The sequence below is a fragment of the Eupeodes corollae genome, chromosome 1 (assembly GCF_945859685.1).
Source record: "Eupeodes corollae chromosome 1, idEupCoro1.1, whole genome shotgun sequence".
Lineage (NCBI taxonomy): Eukaryota > Metazoa > Arthropoda > Insecta > Diptera > Syrphidae > Eupeodes > Eupeodes corollae.
Window position 1 is genome coordinate 138,079,062 of NC_079147.1, and position 7,680 is coordinate 138,086,741.

Genomic DNA, 7,680 nt, shown 5'->3' on the forward strand with positions numbered 1-7,680 from the left:
GACACAGTTACCATAATAGGAAATAGCTCCCAAACCATTACACCTCCTGACCTCCAACTCTGCTATGCAGCCAGTCCAGATAATAAGTTTCTTTGCGGAGGTCATGGAAATAGTAGCTTTATCAGTCGGGACCTTCCAAATACAATTTTTTTTCGTCGGAGAAGACCACTCGATGCCACTCAGAAGTCCAGGTTACATGTGCACGGCAAAAACTGAGGCGTTGCTCTTTTCACACTGGGTTAAGGGGTGGCTTCTTCTTGATTTAAGTCTTTTCATGTGTTAAGCTTTCGAAATAACACGACGCATGGTTGTTAGACTTGCTTTTTCCCTGATTTTTTTTGTTCATGTCATATTAAAGCTCATTAACTAAAAATTAGAATATCACTTGTCGGCTTCTCTCGACTTTTTTAGCTATTTTGGCAAATGATAAGGGAGCGTCCTTATATGCTTCGATTTGTCCTTTTTCCGCCTTAGACGAAAGTTAACATCAAGTAGACAAAAAATATATCGGCTTTTTTCCAGAACTTGCAATTTGTCATAGAGATAGAACAAAAGAGTTGCAAAAAGATAACGGGCAAAGTACTATTATTTTATCATTCCGCTTTTGAGGTAAAAGCAAAGTAAAAATAGTGTACAGGGTGTCCTATTCAAGTGGCGATAAGGGTACCTACATACATACAAATAATTGTTGCTTCACCAGAAACGATATCGGTGTATCGAACATCAGTTTGAAGACAGAAAAGGTTAAGATAGCCGGAATATGTTGGTTATAATTGATTCCAATTTGAAAGCATTACATGCCGATGCCCTATTACCCGCATCAATCCAGGATCGCAACATACAAGGTTCATCTTAATCCGACTTAAATAAATAATTTTTGTCCACAAAAAACTCGGTGAAAAGAGCGTTTGGAGTGAAAGGTTGTTGGTTTAAAATTGCCATAGTCAATTTTTCGACAGCCTGATATGACCTGGGCCTTATTCCACAAAAACTTATCAACTTTTGACTTTGCACTTACCAAATTAATTTTTGTATGCATTCTATGCACTCTTCTGCAAAGTCTTTGTTCTCTCTTGCAAATAGGGTGTGCAAAGTGCACACCGGTGTACTGATATGCGAAATCCATCTTAAAATGAATGTACATAGACGAGTGCATTTATGTGGAAAATGCCAAAATGATATCATTTTTCTAGAATCTAAACTTTTTTTAACTAATTCAAAAATAGATTTTGAACTATTATTACTTTAATTAGTGCAGTTGCAAGTGTCCTTAAAAATGGTGAATCCTCCCCCCCTCCAACTATCGTCTAATCGCTCTTACCTTCCTTCTTTCCAAGGTCATGGAAATGCTGATTAATTATCACCTTAAGAAATATCACGGAAGCTTCTTAATGACCGGCAATAGGGCTTCGTAGCAAAAGGCGACCGATACTTTGAAGGTTTATCTAAATGAACTGTGGAATAAATCTTTATATCCTCCTTCCTCAGTCTCTCACTGTCTTCCTTGTATTCATTATAATACTGTCTGCTACGTCTAGTCCATTACACTGATTCGCTGATGACAGTACCCCCAGCTTTTCATATCGTTTCTAAAAGCATATCATTGTCCTTCGGATGAGGAACTCTAACGGCGGCGTATGATAAACTCATTAAATTCTGATCTCGACATCATTGTTCAATAGGGTATTATCAACCGTGTATAGAATTTAATGCTTCAAAAACTCAATTCTGTCTCCTATCGTTTACGCGTAACCCACCACAGATGCCTCTATCCATGAGTGGCAATTGCATCCAGGAAACCAAGCAACTCTTATGGAATGATCAAATATTCGATATTGTCAAAAATGTTGGAGGTGCTTAGAATTCCTCCGGCGCGGCGGTGCAAGAAATTTTTCACCCCTTCCGATCTATTTATAATTTATTCAAAATTATTCATTCGTCAAAAACTTGAATATAGCTTGCATATTTGCATATTTGGCAGGTGTTCCTAAAAGAAGTTTAAATGTTTTGGATAGGATCCAAAAAAGAGATATGAAAATTATAGACTACAGAAATATAATCAAAACATTTACATCACAAGAACACCGTTCGCTATGTTTCATGACACATATTATAACCAACAATGTTCTGTCGAATCAGGCAATTGCAATTTTCCGCTAAAACAATTCAACCGTAATATTTGCACTTCCATTAATACTCATCAGTTTACCCTCAAGCTCAATTTCGGACGTATTGTAAGTATAAAGATTCTCTTTCTCACACTCGCACTGTTTAAATGTAAACATGTTAAGGGTATTAGTAACCTCTTGAGTGCCTGTAACCTATAAAAAAAAGAGGCAAGGCAGAGATGTAAAACCTTTCTTATACTTCCCTTTACTTCATATTGTCTTTTCTTATACGTAAATGCAGACAATCGGAAGCGTACCAAGGTAAGGTATTGATGGTATTTTAATCTGATCGAAATTAAATTGCGGTTTTATTTTTTATAGCCACGTTATTATTACAGATCACTTTATTTCTTACTATATTTCCGTCATTAGCCAAGCAGAACAATAAATTCTCTCTGTATAAAATGGGATTCCTTAACTTCCAAATTGACCAGTATGTTTTTAGCTCGTTTATAGTGAATTATTAAATCAAATTAAAATTAAATTCAACAATATGCATTTTTTATCAAATTTTCAAGTTTTAATTGGAATTCTATTTTTTTTACAACCAATCAGGACAATTGTAGTTGAAGACAATACAATTTCCTATTATAGTTTGCCAAAAGTTGCTGTATTAAATTCGCTGGGATGTGATACAGCGAAACTAAGCGGAAGTTTAGTACTTAAATGTCCACGAAGTAAAACAGATTCAGTTCAAAGTACAGAGACAAAATCAATGCCTAATTGTTCGATTATATATGGAAAGAAAAAACTATTGGTTAAACAATCAGTCAAACCTTTTTGGGAACTTATTAATAACTTCCACAAGAATCAAGACCAAACGCTGAAACGTCCTCCAACGGAAAATCCTCATTCAATTGATTTTAATGGAAAAAGTTTCCAAGAAAACAAATATCGACGAAGTGGCCAGGTTACAAAAGGTTATCACAACATTTTCCACAAAGATGAATTTGAACAAGATCATATATTTTATGACGACTTAGACCATACGGGGAGTTTTCAAAACTATGGTAAACATTTACGGGTAGAATGAATTAATTTAAATAAAATATAAAGGGAAATATATTTTCTTGTTAACTTGTGTTTTATATTTAATAGTTTTGAATCCAGTAGTATTAAAGACTTAACTTTGGTCACAAAAGTAAATTTATTTAAAACTCAAAAAAAGTTCAGTATCCGAAATCAGTGAGTTAAAAAATGCTGAACTATGGAAACTACATGATCGAAACTATCAATATTATTATCGTTTAGCTTTAGTTCCTTGTAAATCGTTTTTTAATTTTAATTGAGTTTGGTTCCAGAAGAATTTAGTAACTTAACTAAACGCTTAAAATATTTAAGATAAATTTGTTTAACATTGAAAAATATAAGAATGCAATTATATATTAAAAATATTTTATTTTTATTTTTGTTTATTTTTGAAACACAACAAAAAAAAAAAAACTCGATTAGAAGCTATCTCTTATTTTTATTTTAAATAACAAACTTGAAAACCAAATATTTACCTAGACTTTGATAATATAATACATAAGTAAACGGTTGAGCTCTTTCGAAAACTATTAAAAACTATTACAACAAAAAGCTAAACAAAAACAAAAATTGATAACAAAACGGAGAAATAGTGATTCTGCCTGAATTTAGCGAAACACCCTTGGCTTTGATACTTAAGGTCGTTGAACTTCTTCAAGGGCTGAAATAGGCTTTGTTTAATGTTGACAACTTTTAAGTGTTGATAAGAGTTCAGTATATTCTTGGTCTATTAAGGTTTGAAAAGAAAAATTTGAATATTATAAACAAAATTAAAAATAATAAAGGAATTGTAGCAGATATTATTCGACGAGTTGATCTCAAAAATAACTTGGAAATTCTCACACCTGTGTTGTACAAACCATAATTAATTACAGTCTTATGTGACAAGACTTATGAAAACATCAACTATTCGTCCTAGATTTAAAGGAGGTATCAAATGCAAAACTGAAAACTATAAACCAAACGCAATCATGTCAGTCGAAGAAAAATGCTTGGAAGAAATAGTATAGTAGAGTAGGACAAATTTGACACATTTTCTGTAGTTTTTATTTTATTTGAAGCTTTAATAATCGTACTAAGGAAGACATTACTCAAACGTAATAGTTTATCAAAATACTTTGAAAAAAACTAAACCCCAAAGGTTCAAAGCTCCACATGGTTTGGGAATTTCGTCTTCATGATAAGGCACTTTCAACATGAAATTAACTTTCACAAAAAACGTGAACAAATATGATTAATTTTGTTTTTTTTTTATAGCAAACTGCTTTAATTTAAATCTTATGTAAACCAATGTAAAATTAAGCAACAAATAAAATATAACTTACTTCATGTCTGAGCAAATACATTTTTTTATATTTAAAAAAAATAAAAGTACGGAAAGCCGGATTAAATCTAAAACATCATTCCTTCGATTCGAGTCACAAAAATCTGATAAAAACTCTGAAAAGAATTGGTGCAAGAGTAGGTGTATCATACTGGCTCAGATTTTTGACGTTTACAATTCTGTTTTAAAATCGAACAACTAAAACGGCCAGCGCAATTGCTCTCTCGTTTAAAAATGGCGTCAAAATCTTTCCCAAGGGTATCACGTCGCTCGTGTAATCGTCAACTAAAAATACAGTCATCGTGTTGACGATTACATTAACGCTCACGTTGAGACTCGGTCATTGCAATGATATTTCAATCTAACTTATCAGCAACAACATCAAGTCATGTATCTACTGAGGTTTCTGATTTTGAAAGTCAACTCAGACAACCGGAACAAATTCCAAAAATTGATGTAATGACACCTGAACTTTAGCAAAAGTAACTTATTGGAATGCAATTTTCATTTTAGCTGCTGCGTACAAAAGTGAAGGAATGGATCTGTCAACTCTTAATCTAAGTTACAGCACAATTTAACGAGCGCGAATGAAATATAGATCATCTATTGCTAAGGATCTGAAATCATATATTAAAATTACGGAAACTGTAGACCGTATTGTAGTTCTCTTATCAGTTTCTGGGGTTGATCAACTTCTCGCAGTTCCAAAATGATGGAAGTGCTCTTAAACAAGCTTCATCTGTTATTGACGCTTTGAATGAGTGGGAAGTTGCTCCATATGTGAGAGCAATGTGTTTTGATACGCCAACAACTGTAAATACTGGTATAATTTATTATATATTCAAAACATTATAATTTTTATAAAGCTTGTATATTCGATTTTATCTTAGCTGTACCTTTTTTTATTAAGGTACTTAATAAGGTACTTGTGTTCTAATGGAAAAAGCATTTGGCAGAAATTAGTTTGGCTTCCATGTCGCTATCATATAATGGAGATCATTTTGAGGGGAGTTTTCGAAGTTTTTTGGAAAACGACATCTGGTCCTAATGTTCCAATATTCGTAAGATTTAAAAATTATTAGGATAAAGTTGACAAATCCAACTATTAAAGCGGAATGGTAGATGTAATTATCGCCAGTACTTTGAGAGAAAAACAATCTGAAATTGTTACCTTCATTAACAATTGCTTACAGGTATAAATTGTTTATTGCTCCTATTGTAGATTTTTTAATTCCTAGCTTTCAATTAATTGCTTTTTTTTCAGATGTCACAGCCTCGAGATGATAATCGAGAGCTTTTACTCTTATATTTAGTACCTATTCCTCGATAGTTCTTCTGAAGAAATTTTTTTTCTTTTAAACGACCTGGTGCAATGCACCATGCGCGATAGATGTCAAGGGCCATCTACAGCCTGAAAATATTTTTATTAATCAGTTTAATCTTACTGCTCAAGAGGAAAAAAATAAACGCCGAATTTGTATTTTTGCCATTTTATTTTCTATTAAAGTATGGTACAATTCATCTTCTGCTATCCAAGCACCAAGCAATGAGTTACAATTTATGAAGAATTTGATTCAATCAGAAACCACAGATCCACCGGTATTACAAAGAGCTTGGAAGAAAATGATTGAGAACTTGTGGTACTTAAATGAAAAATTGGTCACTCTTTTATTATTTGATAGTAACGTATCAGTTGATGTGAAGAAAAAAATTGTTGCGGCAATTAAAAATCGAGGATATCAGTAATTTGACAAAATTTAGAATCTTTCTTACAAAAAGATTTGAGTGACTTCGTCTCCGAAAATTCCGTAGAGCTGTTCGATTTACCAAGCGATTTGTTGTATGATGTTTCAACATGGTGCATTAATCATTCATATAAGGAATGTTTAGAATATTTCAATACATTGGAAGTGACAAATGACGTAGCTGAACGAGGGGTTGCTCTGATTAAGGAATACAACAACTGCCTTACGAGAGATGAAGAACAACTGTAATATTTATTGCAAGTAGCTCGCGAACATCGTCTGAGTTATCCTAAGTACAATAAGACAACTCCTCAGCAAGATCAATGTAATGTAAATGCGTAAAAATTATTTTTAAATGGAAAAATTTCGAATTTATTTGAAATAAAATATTTTTCATTAGTTAAGTAATGAAAACTTAATAAATCTGATAATTTTTCTGGCCATGTGAAAAATTTCAGCTGTTTTCGAGCGCAATTTATTTAAAACTGTTGGATGAATAAAATTTCAGCAATCTTTGAGGGCAATATATAAGAGTTTTGTTTTTTTTTTACTCGGAGAGCTTAGAAATAAACTTTCAGTTTGTTTTGAAACTAGTAATCTTATAAATTTAAGAGTATTGTAAATAAAACGCCTTAATTAAGGGTAAAGTAAACTTTACCCTTAAATAACTTTCGACTGAGTTGATTTATCAAAAAGTGACACTTTTTTGTAGAGCGTTCAATTCTCTACAAAATACATAAGAGATATTACAATGCAATTTTTCGTTCGTTATTTATAAAAATCGGAAGAAAAACTTTTTTTTTACCTATGTTATTCTTATGGGAAATGTGCGATGCGGATTACCGTACCTACATATTAATATTAAGGGCTCATATTTTCAGAGGCCTATTTTGGCATGTAAACGAAACTTTTGAGCCTGGTTCAGGAAAAAAATAATTTTATTTTGAAACGCCCTAGTGTAAATATTCTTTCCCAGCTTAAAAAAATTAAGTTGATTTACATAAACATTAATTTTGTCAAATCGTTAAAACGTAATTGTTTGGCGAGTCAACTTTGAAAGATTAAACTAAATGTCACGTTAACTCACTTACACGTCAACGCATTTTTTGACAACATTGGTTGGAGGGTGTCATTTGTGTGATGGTACGTTGACCGCGTAATTTAAGTTTAACAAGCAACTGTTGATAAAATGCAACTCACAACTTTTTATGATTAACATATGTAAAGAAGCAATGATCTCATCCATTTTTTACAAAGATTACTTTGGGTAAAAAAGAGTACTTTTCAAAACTAATAATAATAAACGAATCCTATCTGCTATCCGGCCAGGAACAACCCTAGTTATTTTACTTTACCTCTTAACTTTAATGGTAAATGCCATTACACCAATCTCTCACCCTAATAGTAAACAACA